Source organism: Tympanuchus pallidicinctus, unplaced genomic scaffold (genome assembly GCF_026119805.1).
Source record: "Tympanuchus pallidicinctus isolate F22 unplaced genomic scaffold, pur_lepc_1.0 scaffold22, whole genome shotgun sequence".
Classification (NCBI taxonomy): Eukaryota; Metazoa; Chordata; class Aves; order Galliformes; family Phasianidae; genus Tympanuchus; species Tympanuchus pallidicinctus.
The window spans coordinates 3,161,036-3,175,642 of record NW_026294739.1 but is presented as its reverse complement, the minus strand read 5'-3'; the positions used below and the strand labels follow the sequence as shown (position 1 = coordinate 3,175,642).

At 49.9% G+C, this 14,607-nt stretch overlaps 1 long non-coding RNA gene across 1 annotated transcript in view; it reads right to left on the bottom strand.

The window, feature by feature from the left end:
* Nucleotides 1-12,890, bottom strand: part of LOC128082783 (uncharacterized) — a 37,740-nt gene extending 24,850 nt beyond the window's left edge. The window contains exons 1-2 of the long non-coding RNA XR_008207843.1: nt 12,720-12,890; nt 7,956-8,048 (exon numbers count right to left, since the gene is read on the bottom strand). This is a non-coding gene — a long non-coding RNA (uncharacterized LOC128082783). The remainder of the gene's footprint in view (nt 1-7,955; nt 8,049-12,719) is intronic.
* Between the last annotated feature and the right edge of the window lie 1,717 nt (nt 12,891-14,607).

Here is a 14,607-nt window from a genome sequence, read left to right as displayed (position 1 = left end):
GTATCAGCAGCATTCAAGTCAATTATCTGTATGATTATTTCAGACTGCCTGGTGAGTGGTTTCCTAGGAACAATGCCAAGGGGCTATTTTGTTTAAGCTTTCTGAATTTTGGGATAAAAGAGAAACTGCGTGCAGGTCACACGGTGACTGGACTTCCCCTTTCATGACAGCTTTCAGAAGTACATGTGCACAGATCATCATTAGCTGGAGCTTGCTAGCAAAGGTTTCTGGGAATCCAGCATAGAACTGCAGACAACGGCTTGCAGAAACAAAAGGCAGCATAGCTGCTAAATACAAGAGCCCAATAGTGCAGGTCGCCCTGTTCAGCAGCATCCTGAGATAACCAAGAGCCAGGTATTGGCAGCACGGGGCTGGGATCAGACTGCACAACAGCTTCAGACAACGAGGGCAGTGGTACCAGTGCCCAGCTCCCTGCCCTGCCCCATCGTGCAGTCAAATGCTCTCAGGGTTAATACAGATGCATCATCCACCTCCTGGGGGACCAAGTCCTGAATAGCCTTCTAATTGCCTGCTCCTGCCCTCTCCAGAGCTGCTGGCACTGATGCAGGAATTGCTGCCTGGGTCAGCTATGTGGGATTTGTTCATGTGTGTGGTTGGCAAAGCCTATGCAAGTTTGAGTTGCTGCTGAGCGGTGCTACACAGAGCCAAGGGCATTTCAGCTTTATGCACTGCCCTGCCAGGGAGGGAGCTGGGGGGGCACAAGGAGAGGGGAGGGGACAGAAGTGGGACAGCTGATCTAACCTAGCCAAGGGGCCATTCCACACCATACAACACCGTGCAATAACTATAGAACTGAGGGGGTGGGAGAGCTGCTGCTCAGGGTCTGGCTGGGCATCAGAGGACAGGTGGTGAGCAATTGATTGCGCTGTGCATCACTTGTTTTGTAAGCATATAATTACTGTTAGTGTTATTCCTCCAGACACAAGAAACATGACGAGTTTCATCGCGCTGGACACAGGTAAAGGACAAACTTCCAAGAGAACGATGTGGGGAACAAAGAAGCACCAGCACAGTACGACTTGGCAGGAGCCATGCAATCACTCAGCATCACTGATGACTACTCTTAGCTAGTTTTGATCTACAGTGACAGTAGCTTACTGCTCATCCTCAACTTGTCACCTTAAATCTCCCCTAGGGGAGGCACCTCGCCAAAGAAATTTGGAAAGCTGAGCTGGGTTCCTTCTTTCTCCTTCAGGCACTCACATGAAGAGCACTGCACATCACGTCCATCCATCACGTTGCCCACGTGGGATACAGCACCCAGCTCACACTTACTGCTTCCCAGGCAAATCACAGCCGTATCTGTGAGCTTTAATAGGAACAAGCTCATAGATGAGAATCCTTTGCTGGGACAACAGTAAGACCGAGCCAAGATTGCATCAACCTTCTAACCATTAAGTTCGGAGGCCCAGATTCATCCCACCTGCATCCAGCTACATCCACAGGAGATCTGGTCCATTTTCATTGTGCTGTCCCACATCACAATGCCCCCCTGACCAAAGATACCCCTCCCTGGGCACAGGACTGCTCCTGGGACATACCAGGTCACATAACGCAGCACGAAGCAGGTCCCAGACAGCAGACCTAGAGAGTGACAGGGCAGGAAGAGGTGTTTGGGCCACCAAGTCAAAAATCAAAGGAAACAAATGTATTTAGGAGAGCCTTTATGCAAATTTCACATCCATTGGTGAGTCCCTCCTTTCCTGTCCAAAGGAAACGACCCACCTCTACCCCAAGGCTGAGCATTCTACCTGTGGAGCTTGCCAAAGATCATCTGTTGAAAATCTTTAAACAAAGCAAAACACACACAAAAAAGCTCCTTGTTCTTCCTTCCCAATCAACAGGAGCACATTGGCTGGGGCCTGATTAAGATCCTCATCATGGCAGAGCTGTGAGCTGACCCGCCCTCATCAGCCTTTGTAGTTGGGGAAAGCTAATTCTGATGGCAGTGGAGAGGAGGGGAATTTGCTCTGATCTGCGGTGACCCAGACTTCACAGCCATTCAAAAGGAACAGCAACAGCCATTAAAAACTTCACTTTATACACTGAAGAGGCTCATAAAGAGAGTGTGAATTCACAGAGCATTGGCTCAGAAAACCTATTCCCTGGGTGTCCCGCATGCCGCTATTGCCTGAAATATGGAATAAAAGGGAGGTTCATATTTTACTTCAGACTTATTTCACTCTTCCCTTGTTTTCTCTGTGGACTGGCTAAAGAGGAAGTGATTTATAAGGGGAAAACAAGGGGAAGCAGTTCTAATTAATTGGCCAAAACCATTACAGCTGCACAGGCATCCAGCAGAACACAGGGCAGTAGTTCTTAGAGATGCAGAAGCACTGGAAGTTTCCCTGATAACCTGCCACAAGCCAGAACAAAACTAACCCAATGCCTTCAGTGCTGGTAGAGATGCAGTCACAAGCACACTGACTTCCAGACATTAACCCCACAGGTATTCCTCTTCCCCATAGAAAGGCCTGAGTTGTCTGGTGTGAATGTTTTTTAGCTTGTCAGATACTTTCAACATAGCTTGATCACGGAAAAGTCCCACAGGTGAACTGCAAGGGGAATCCACAGGAAATCACCCCTGATAGCTCCCACAACTTCTTAGGAAACTGAAAGCTCATGCACCAAAATATCTTACGGGCTCTCTGGTGTGGGAGCACCTTCCTCACTCCCTTTGCTACTGCATGGATAACCAGTGCTGTGAGCCATTGTGCTCCCCATGGCACGGCAGAGATTGGTGATTTCAGCCCTGCAGCGCTGTACCTGGCCCCAGTTCCCCCCCCACACTAGGGCACAGCCAGTCTTCCTTCCTCACCCGTTCACATCCTTTCCAAGGCTCCTCAGCTGCCTTTTTATACCTAGGAGCACAGAGAGGAGTTTGCCCACAGTCAGTACCAGCAGGGAGCTGAACAGGGTCCCTTCCATCCAGGCTGAATCTTTGCTCGCAGATCCTCCGGTCCCTCTCCAGAGAAGGCTCCAAGTTCAGGATGAAGGGAGCAAGTTCAGCTTACGAAATCTCAGTTCCAAGCCCAGGAGATGGAAGTTCAACCAAACAGGCTAAAGCCTCTTGCTTCATCAGAGCCTGCAATCCCACAGCTGGGAGAAGAACAGGGGGCTCGTGGTGTGCTACAGAGCCAGAGAGAAAGGAAAGGCTCTTTCTTGTCCAGAAATAATTGTGTTTGTTCTGCTTTCAGCAATATTACAGCCAGGAGAATGGGCCTCTGGGGAACAATAGATCACACATTGCAGGTGTCTAGTTTTAGGAGGGGGGAAACTCTCCAGTTTTCCTAACTGTGTGCCAGAAGTTCTCTAACTGAAGTTCATCTTGACCTCAGAGGGCTGGTCTGCTCCATGGGAGGAAACAGAAAGCCTGGGCATAATCGGAACAAGCTCATAATTAAAAGCACTTTAGCCTTTATGAGTTCCCAGATCACATAGCTGCAGTGAGGGAACTTGTTTTCATTTTACCTCATTATGTATGGAGCAGTGCAAAGGTAATGAGCAGCCTGGCATTTGCCAGAGCCTGTCACTTGCAGGAAGAGGGCAGCCAACACTGGAGCAGATGCAAACACACTGTGCAGCACACTGGTGTACCTCCCAGCTCTAGCACGCTCCCTGGTGTGCCTCTGCAGGGGTTTTTTTATGGGTAGATGGTGTGGGGAGCAACTAACCAGGACAGCCTTTAAAATCGGACTCAAACAAGAGAGGGAAAAAAGAGCAACATGAAAATAAAATGGGCTTTCCCAGCTACCCCCCGAAACATCCAGTCCCCAGACTCACAGAGGTGGCTGGGGAAGAAATCCAGGTTCTGGCCAGCTCTCCTATAGCAACACACACTGCAGCTTACTGACTGTGATAAGTTTCAGCTCCTGCAACAAGTAAAACAAGCCACTAATATTTGCCCGGCACTTACCCAGCGCTGAGCACTATTATTATGTACCATCTGAGATTAACGCAAACAGATTGCTTTGTGGACTCACTACTTACTGCCTTCCCTAGGCAGATATTCCTCGACGTGCTTAGAAAAAGGTCTCAGGACCTGAACATGCATTTAGCAGACAGAATGAGCTGCTCTGCTATGGCCCCGTTTCCTTTTCATATGGGATGCAGGCGAGCCACGCTCTTTCCATGATCATCTGCTCAGTTTGGAGCCAGGGCAGCCTCAGGGCTTTGTTTCAGCCTCCCAGCTCTGCCTGACATCTCCAGGAGGTGCTGGACCCCTCGGTAACTCCCCAACCCTGCCTTCAGCCAAGAGATTCTGGCAGGGCAGGAGTACCAGGGAGCATTTATTTCCTGCCACACAGGGCTGAGGCACAAAGAGAGGCTTAGGGGCAGACACCTGAGGAGCTGCTCCAGGAAGCAGCAGAAAGCACTCTGTGCCAGCCTGATGAAAATGAGGATTTACTTAAGGCCAAGAACAGCATAAAATAAATGGAAGATAAGCATTCTTCTCCCATCTCTTTCCTGTGAGTGTGGTGCAGTGCGGAGTTGCTAGCTTAGGAGCAGCTGGCAGGAGCTGCAGCACATACCATCAGGCAGAACTTGGACAAAGCCCACTGCTCTCAGATGTGGCAAGCAGGTCACCTTACAGACAGGTGCAGGGAGGAAATCTCCAGCACGGTGCTCTGCTGACCAGCCTGGAGCAGAGCAGCTGGCGTGCTACCATACCCCAAGCACCCAACCAAGTCACACATTCAAGCTGTCTAAAACAGTTCACGGGGACGAGGCTCACACAGATTGCAGGAACACCACGTTTGGCTGCTTCTTGTCCCACGGCAGGATGGAGACAGCCCCACCAGCTGCGAGGTGGAGGAGACGTCCACCTGAGGGCTGAGGTCAGTGCTGGCACGGCCTCGCAGAGCAGCAGGGAGGGGGCTGTGCAGCCCTCTTGTGTTTGCACAGCTGGCTCCAACGTGCTGCTCAACCACCACCGCCACGGGGGAGGGCGGGACATTTTTCCTTGGGATATTCATTCCTCATCCGTCTCGCCTCAAGGAGGGGTTTCAAATGCTCCAGTGTACACTTGAGACAGCACCTGGGGAGGCCTCATCCCGTGCGTGGGGGAGGGAAGATGAATTCTGCCAAGATGTAACTCCTGCTCCTCATAAAGCACAGCGCAATCGTGTCACGTTGTGATGATGGCTAGTAAAGAAGGATGAGCGAGTTACAGCCAACAGCACAGCCAAGTGCAGCAAAATCCTGCTCCCCCAGGCTGAGAAGAGGCTTGGAACCCTTGACCTCCTCCACTGGGCAGGTGTCCTTTACTCAGCAAGTCAACACCACAGCTTGGGATAGAGGCAGGGATCGAGGCTCCCAGCATACCAGCTAGAATCTCCAACATGTATACCTCAAATCCAGCCAACTGATCCCTTACAGAGAGCAGGAAGAGTTGGGTTCAGGAGTTAAGCAGCAGAACCCGTGTCTTGCATCCCACTCCTCTCCAGGAGCTCCTACAGACCACCAAACAGAGGAAAGACCCGTGGGACCTTGCACTGGGAGGAACCATCCTTTGCGCCTCATCATCAGCTCCTCCTGATTGAGCTGATCAGCGAAACCTGAAAGAGTCACACAACCAGATCTCAGCAACAACATGTAGTTTGAAAGGGGTTGGACGTTTAATTGGCTGTTTGACCCCCTCGCTTATCACATTTTCTGAAGTTCCCGTAGGCTTTCACTTCACACAACCTCAGCAGAAGGGGAATCATTCACTTCACCTCCCCCAGTCCAACCACAGTCCTGAACAGTTCTTTGTACTGGATTTCACAGGGAGCGAGTGGAGCAGGGGTGGATTACCCAGTCTGATACACAGTCATAACTTTCCAAAACAGCATTTCAAGACCTGCTTAAATCAACTCGACCGTGGTTATCAAAATACACAAACCACGGGGCAAAACCAAGGAGAAACACACATAACTTTTACATAGCTAGGCAGCCCGCGAGCACAAAAATCAGACTTGTGTAATGCAGCTTCGTCTGCAGAACTGTATATCACAAGCCACAGAGATTGGATTCCTAGAACACGAGTCCCTGAACCAGCTCATTCCAAACCTGTAGGCAGCAAAGTGGGTCCCACCCTATGCTCAATTTTCTGTTCCATGCAGTAACACCAGCAGCAATAATGCCTGCGAATGGTGCTATCCTCCAGCCCATCGCTGTTCCTTATCAAACTGCTCTGCATGTGAACACTGAGATGGGGCTTCTGTTACAGCACTGACAGAAAGGGGACTCTAGGGGATTACGGTCACACACAAAAAGTAAAATCACAGAACTTATCCTGACACAGACAAGCACAGAATTTACAAACCAAAGAGGCAGAAGAGGGCTGGGGACAGGCATGGGCTGCAGAGGGTAGAGTCCCAGTGGTAACATCAAGCACTGCAATTCACACCAGTTCATCTTGTAATCATTGTCCAGTGAAAACTGGAGAACATTCCTCAGCTGGGCAGAATCAATTGCAGAGCAGAACAATACCCCTAATCAGTGTTTTAGAGCATCAACAGACCTGGCAAAGTTCATCCCAGGGGAAGTCCCATGGACTGCAGTAGTCCCAGCAAGATACAGCCAGAATCTTTGGACGCTGCCTGCCCACTATGAAAGCAAACATTTCACTTGTGGAAAGAAAAGTCCTGATTCTGCAATGTGTCCTAAGAGCCCTATTATCTGTGATTAATAAGGCGTGATGCAAACACTTAGTTAAATCTGATTAGATCAATAGTACACCATGAATCACTTCAATAGGTTTCCTATAATATTTATATATACTGCAGTTATCAGCAACATTCTAATGCAAAATGGTCTGCCTTGAAATTTATTTGAAAAAGTGCCTTCTATACTCTATTAAAAAGAGAAATCCACTTTTTTATTCTCTCTTAGGGCTGAGTTAATTGGACAAAATCTTGTAGAACTGCGTCTAGTTTTGCAAAATATACATTTTTGAGACAGCGTGGCCTGTTTTACCTCCAGCCCTGCCTGTAGTACCTCCATTCATATTCCACCTCAGGCCTCCCAGCCACGTGCCCTGCAAAGAAATGCTTCTGCTAGCTGTGCTGAGTGCTGGGAGGACAGGAGCAGAAAGCAGGAGTGCAACATAGAGAACACGGGGTGGGGAAGGCAGCATGCTTGCATGCTGGTTCTGTGATGACAAAAAAAAAACACCCACCAAGACACAGATTTGAATCGGGTTTCAGGAACTCTTCCTGCACTAAATCAAGGCAGAGAATTTACAACAAATTAATGAAACTAATTTTTCTGACTGGAATCATCATCTGTGAATTATCATGTCTTTACTTATTAAATAAATTATCTGTGCCTTCCAAGGCATTAAGGACGCATCATAAATTATAGCCCTTCATAAATAATTTGTTTCTGCCCGGGTTTAAATATAGAGGGAGAATAAAGAGAGCAAGAGGAAGAAAGAATACAGGAGATATGGAAAGCAAAGAGTGGGGAAAAGGGGGGGAAAAAAGTACAAAGCGAAGAGATAAGGATGAAATAGAGAACGTACAGAGAGAGAGGAGAAAAAAAAAGAGAGAGGCAAAAACAGATATGCAATAAGGCCAGCTTAGAAAGGAAGGAAATGAGGAAGGAAAAAGGAAGTGAGGGGCTGAAAAGAGACAGGACAAGTAACACCATGTAATCTTGCAGGTCCATGTTAATTGCAGCTTGGAGAGCATGGCAGGAAGTGAATTACAATATCCAAGTTCTCTCCTGACTTTTATAAATGATTTCATTTCACTTGAGCTTGTTCCATGTCAACGAGCACAAACAGTCTGTCCAGCAGATCTATGGAAAGGGAAGCCACCGAGGGAAGTGCACTTTGTCATGGAATAGTGACAGTATTTGCTGGAAAGGACCCCGAAATTTGTAAATGACAACAGAGAGGTAATGGCGAGAGCTAAGGGCCAGGCTGACACAGCTGCCCCACAGCTTACCTGTCAAGCACAGCTGAACCCACACCGTTCAGGCTTCTGCTGAGGAATCCCTGCAGCAGACTGGCCTGCAGACCTTGCCAGAGCAGAGCACATCTGCAAAGACAACGATATTCCTGGTCAAAGAAGAGGAAGCACAAGCACTGCCTTTAATCTGGTAAACTCAAATGCGCATTGAGAAGAGATGCAGTGCAATTGCCCTGATGAGGCTTCCTCCAAGGCCAGGAGGCAGCTCACCAGTGCAGGCTGCATCCCATCCCCAGCACAGTTTCTGACCAGATATCATAGAATGGCCTGGGTTGAAAAGGACCTCAGTGCTCATCTCGTTCCAACCCCCTGCTGTGTGCAGGGTCGTAAACCAGCAGCCCAGGCTGCCCAGAGCCACATCCAGCCTGGCCTTGGATGCCTGCAGGGATGGGGCATCCACAGCCTCCTTGGGCAACCTGTGCCAGTGCCTCACCACCCTCTGGCTGAAAAAAAACTTCCTCCTAATACCTAACGTAAATCTCTGGTATCATCCAGGATTCCAGAACTCAGCACTTGTTAACACCCTGCTAGGAACAGCACAAGTAGTCTTTAACACTTACAAAGAGCTTGTTGTTCTGGGCAGAGGCTGCAGAGGCACAGAAGCAACCATCCAGATTACTGTGCTCAGTCTGGCTGGAGCAGGTCCTTTCTCAGCCTGACCACAGCCAGCCTCTGGAAGATGGGTTCTCACCTCCATTCCATTGCCAGGAGGGCAGATTTGCCATCTTCATCAGCTGCGCCCCAGGCTTTCTGCACAGCCGTTATGGTGGCAAAGAACAAGCGACACAGGACAGCCCACGACATTTCACAGGCAGTCACAAGCTCACTTCGAGACAGCCAAAAGCCACGCAGTCAAACTGGAGCAGCACCAAGCCCAAGACAACTATTTCACCTCTTGGCGAAACTCATGAGCTCAGCACCACAGAGCTGCAGCTGCGTGATTTCTTTCTGGTCAGCTCAGAGCACACATCTGCACCTCCAGCCTTCCCCCTTCCCAAGTCTCAAGCCAGCAGTGGTTCGCATCCTTGCTCAAAAACCTGGGTTGCTTCACCCTTGCTGTTCTCTACACTCAGGATTCAGCTTTGTCAGCAACCTTACAGGCAGGCCCAGATGGCAGCATGGCAGCAGCTGGCCCACCTGTATGCCCAGCTTGCCAGGGGGTTCTTCTAAGGGGAGCTGGAGGGTGGCCAGTTCTAAGAGATTTGGAGAATGAGCCTTACAGCAGCTGTTTCCCTGTCTGGAAGCAGAAGGGCTCTGATCTCTGATACGAGGCAGGAGAAAAGGAAGGCATTCCTTGTTCCTTCAAGTCAATGTGACAAGCAGTAGATGTAAGCCCAGGAAATCTGTTCAGCAACTATCAAAACCGCCGCTTCACAGGCAACAGCAGATGCAAAGGCACAGCAGGGCAGGTCCCAGAAAACATCAGCCCAAGCAAATCTCTCTGTCTCTATGAGAAGCCCTGGCTATGTGATGGTCTGGCCTTCATATCACACACTGCACGTTTCCCCAGCCCCAAAAACACTGCAGCACAGCTCTTGCACTCCTCAGGCTTTGCCCAGCCCAAGGCTGTAAATAGCTTCCCCAGCTAATTTCGTCATTAGCACAACAGCCTGCCAAGGCTCAAGCTGCAGTAGCAGGGGCTGGTGCCAGGTTCACTGCCTCCAGTCCCTGCTCAGAGACCCGGAATGTTAAATCAAGTCATCTGGGTGTACAGTGAGATCTTGAATCCTGAGGAATGCATCCGATAAACGCGGCACAGGAAAGAAGGGGGGAAAAAAAAACCCACAGAAACAGCCTCTAGTAGGAAAAAAAGAGAGAACTCAGCTTCATCTCTTCCTGGGGAAGATTTTAGCTGGGTGAATGACTTCCAGTGGTTCCCCACAGCCCTCCTGCCTGCCCACTAGCCAGCTGAGGGCCAGCTGGAGCTCCCTGCAGCACCCATCTCATCCCCAGCCTCCAGACAGCCTCTCCCAGCAGGATGATGCTCGAGCAGCACCACAGAGGTTGCTCTCAGAAAAACCTCTCCTTTCTCTGCCCAGAACATCTGTGCCTAAGCCTGCTCCCGCTGCTCCCTGCAGGCACTGGGTGCATCACTCAGGCTTTTCACACCTCTCTGAAAGCGTGCAGCTCCCTCGTGCTTCTGACTCTAAAATAAATTTCCAGCCCCCACCTCACTGTGCAAATTGCAGCGTAACCTGAGTGTATCCTTTGCTCCCCTCCATCCAACCACCTCTCCTGACCCCAGAGCACCTCCACACAGCTCTCCCAGAAAGGGCTGCTCTTCCTGCAGGTCTCCAGCCTGGCTGTGAGGTCCCACAGCCTCCTCCCTGAGCTGCTGTGATGATCCTGCTGCACTGTTGTCCCTCACAGGAGGTGATATTTCACTAATTCCCATAGGCTCAGGATGGAGGCCGGTGATGACGGAGAATAGAAAAGCTTTTCCCAGAATGGTCTCCAGTTGATTTTAGGAAGGGTCAAAAGCACCAGTCCACTTCTCTCCACCTTTGTGCATCCAGCATCATCTCTGGGAAGATGATGTCAGCTCCCCTTCTCCCTGCTGTTCACCCTTCTCCTTCTCCTTGGTTCACTTGTTCCTGCATATTGCCCAAGGACTCAGCAAAGCATTTTGTTCCACCCTGAACTCAGATGGTTTGGACACCCAGTTCAGAAAGCGGGATTTCTATCGGCTTTCTGAAGTAACAAGTGAATCCAGCCAAGTGTGAAGCAGGTCACTCCTCTCCTTCACAGCTTTTCACGCCATGTGTTTCGTGTCAAGACCATGACAAGAGCTGGACCCTGGGGACGCCGGAGGAGCCAGCTGCAGCAGCCTTTGTTTGCAATGCAGCCTCACTACTGCACACGCCTCTGCGCAGCCCCTGCTCCCTTCCCGAGCCTCCAGCCAGCACACATCTGCCCCGCAGCAGGCGCACGGTTCCTTCCTCACCATCCGTGAGGACGGAGAGCCAGAGATTTATGTACTCCACGATTTTATGCGCTCTCAGGAAAGCTGCGGAGGGAAAACTTCGCCACTCGCAAAAGCCTCCATCTGTGAGTTTATTTATCCGTGCTGGGAAGGCTGTTGATTCTGTTTCTGGGTGGAAACTACACTGGGATCACGGCTTAATTGTATTGTTTGTTGAATTAATTGCTCTGTTTGATCAGTCTGTCTCCCGTAATGCCTGGGAATTAGACATTTCTGCTGAAATGTGGGAATGGAAAAGCCTGAAGCTGTTTCTCCTCGGTAAACGAGCACAGACTGGCATGCAGTTAGCAAAAAGGGCCATTGTGGGGACAGCACATGAGTTGCCCAACGCAAATATTATTGCAAAAGAATGTGCTCCGTGAGGTTAAGCATCCTGGGGAGAGCACACAGGCCAAAGGCAAAGAAATACATGGATGAGTGGTGTAGTGGTTTGGCCTTTTGTTTCTTTTTCCAGCTGACAACTGCATTCTTATAAAGTCCTCTGGGCTTTCTTTGTGGCTGTGATCATCAAACTGGCACGCAAATATGACTGAAGCCTCTCCCCTGCTGCACCTCAACAGACCAGTCACACTGCAGAGCAGCAGTCCTGTCCCTGCACCCTTTTCTCTACCTTCCCACATGCTCCAAAGGTCAACACCCACATGATGACCCCAAACCACAGCAAGAAGGAACAACACAAAGGGATCCCAGGGGAGCAGCACAATTCACTTTGCAAACTCCTCCTTCCCATCATGAGGAAGCACAGCAGGGATTTGAGCTCAGAGCATCTTGCTGTTGCAGCTGGAGCAGAGGAGTGACCTGGCCAAGGAGCCCAGAGAACATCCTGCAAGGTCCTGTGCCTGGCCAGCCCTACTGGGACCAGCCAAGGCTTACCCTCACCACACAGCACCCTCATTTTCAGTGGATTTTCTGAGTCACCTGATAGGATCATAAAATCCTTAGAGTTGGAAGGGACCTTTAAAGATCATCTAGTCCAGCTCTTCTGCAATGAACAGAGACACCATAACTAAATCAAGATGCCCAGAGCCTGATCCAGCCTGGTCTTGAAAGTCTCCAGGGACAGAGCATCCACCACATCTCTGGGCAAGCTGTGCCAATGCCTCACCACCCTCACTGATGAATCATGGAACTCAGACAGACAAAAGCTTGGGATTATTTCCAGACTGGAATGCTTTCCCTCTCTGTTTCATTCCCAACGTGTCTTTTTGTTTTGTTTTTTATCTTTTCCGTTTTACATTTTGCCAGCAAATATCCAGCTCAGCTGAACTCCTGCCCTTTTCACACTCCTTTTTTCCACTTTCACAATGACAACACGCAACTTTTTAGGTTTCATTCCTGCCTCTCCCACTTCCCACACACACTTCCTTCTGCCCAGTGGCCTTTGAATGCAGGACAATAACTAGTGGCCGTGTCTGACATGGCATTTCCCCTCCACAAGTTTCTTCATTTCCCTTCTTCCTCTCTGCAAAATGATACCAGCGTTAAGTCTCCTGGGGTCACTGCTCTTCCACCAACCCTTACTCACAGAGGACATTAGCCATTACTGCCTGTAGAGCCTGATTCAGCCAAGAACAAGGCACTGAGGTGATGATGTGGTCAACCAGATCATCATACTCCCACCGTATCAGCAACATCCAACATAGAGAGTGGCCTGGTTATTCCCACTAACTGAACACCCCTGTAGAGATCAGGGAGCCGGGAAAGTGAGATTGCTGAAGGATCGATTTTCCAGAGCCGATCCTGCCCCATCTCCTCACCTCTGCAAACTGGAGATCTCCCTTTGGTGGCAGATTGAGCTGCTGGAAACAGCAAGATATTTCAGTCGGCAGATCTCCCACGTCTGAGGCAGACCCATCCCTCGCTGGTGAGGAATGAACACCGCGTCTTGTAGGGGCGCACGTCTCATTCTCTATTTCTCTTTTCTCCTTCATAAAGCTGTCAGGCCAAAAACAACATATTAGTGGAAAAAAAGGAATGGCAGGTGTAATATAATAACGTGATCAGGAGGCTGGGGGAGTGCACCTTCCTGTCTGGCAGCCATACCAAAGTATTTCCACAACGGTGACGAACAGCTATGGAGCAGAAGTGTCCTTTACTCATTCTTCACACCCCTTTCTCCCACTGCCCTGTGTGTCCCCTCGGACATAGCAAACGAGATGATAAATAAGGAGTATTTACACAGCATATTTCTGCTCTCCAAAGCCACCTATGTTTGACACTGCGGGCAGATTGCACACCCAACAGCCAGGGTTGGAAGAAGATGGCAGGAATGGCCAATCCATGCCAGGTTGCAGGCTAGGCTCTCCATGCCCACCAGATGCACAGAGAGAAGACGTGCTAGATAAGACATGGCTTCTATCAAGCTGTGAACAAGCACACAGGCAGAGCTGTGCCAGAATTAACCCCTTGTTCTCTGTTCCTTAGGGACAAGCTCCCTCCCATCAGGAGGTGCTTGGGGAAAGTCTAAATCCAAAGTCTTGGCAGAGTCTGCAAAGTTGCGTCCTTCAAAGCAGGCAGCGACACGAGGCCACTCGAGAAGCGTTTGGACAATCTCTCACAAATACTGTTTGATTTATTCTTCATTTATGGACGTTCCTGTGTGGAGGCAGGAGCTGGACTCCATGATCATCATTCGTCCCTTCCAACTTGGGATGTTCTGTGATTCTGCAACCTGTTCACCAACACAGGGACGCAGACAGATAGAACAGGCTTGAAAATCCAGTCACGAATGCTGGCTGGAACAGAGTCGGGGACAAAACGTGGTGGCCAGCTCTGGGTGTTGAGGCCAGGAGGGCATGCTGTTACCACAAGGTTTGGCTAGTTAGCCCACGCCTGGCAAAACATCTCCCATGGAAAACAGTGTCTTTGGTGGAATTACAGCATATCTTTTACACTGGTACCCAACACTGCCTGAATGATTTCCAGTGGGGGGAAAACTGACCGCATCTCCTCACTGTTCTCTTCCAGCATCTAAATCCATCTTCAGCTTGCACCACTGGGTCCCACTCTGGCAGTAGCTGGCCAGGACCCCCAGGTGCCATATCCTCCACACCTCCAGAAATGGCACTGCGCATTTCAGCACTTTCCAAAGAAGAACCCCAGGGCACAGCACTATCACATTTCACAGTAGTGCACATTTTCCATCCAGGAGCTCTGCCTAGAACAATGACATTAATTGAAATGGCTGCAGAAGTGCCAGGGCTGAGATCCAGCTCTGTGACCTGCTCTGAGTATAGGCTCCTCCACGGCTGGTGCAGACCCGCTGGCTCTCCGCCCGCTGCAGAGAAGTTCTTCTTTGCTATTCAATATTCTCCCTCCTGCCCATTCCTTCCCATTTCCTCCATCCCATCACCACAAACGCAAGACCAGAGGAGCTGACAGGTAGGAGCAGGCCCGTGGCCATCTTGTCTGATGTCCAATTTGGGGACGTGCCAGGCTGAGGTATGAGATCCCCACCGACAGCACATATGCAAATCAGCTCTCCTTCTGCAAACTCTAATAGCCCAAAACCGATTTAACTCTTTGAACAAAGTGCAAAATCCCATTCAAAATGCGGGTGACTGTTCCAAGAATCCTGGCTACCTTTGATATGCAAATGTAGACCCAGCCTCCTTAATGCAACTTGCCAAGTTCTTGATTTCATTT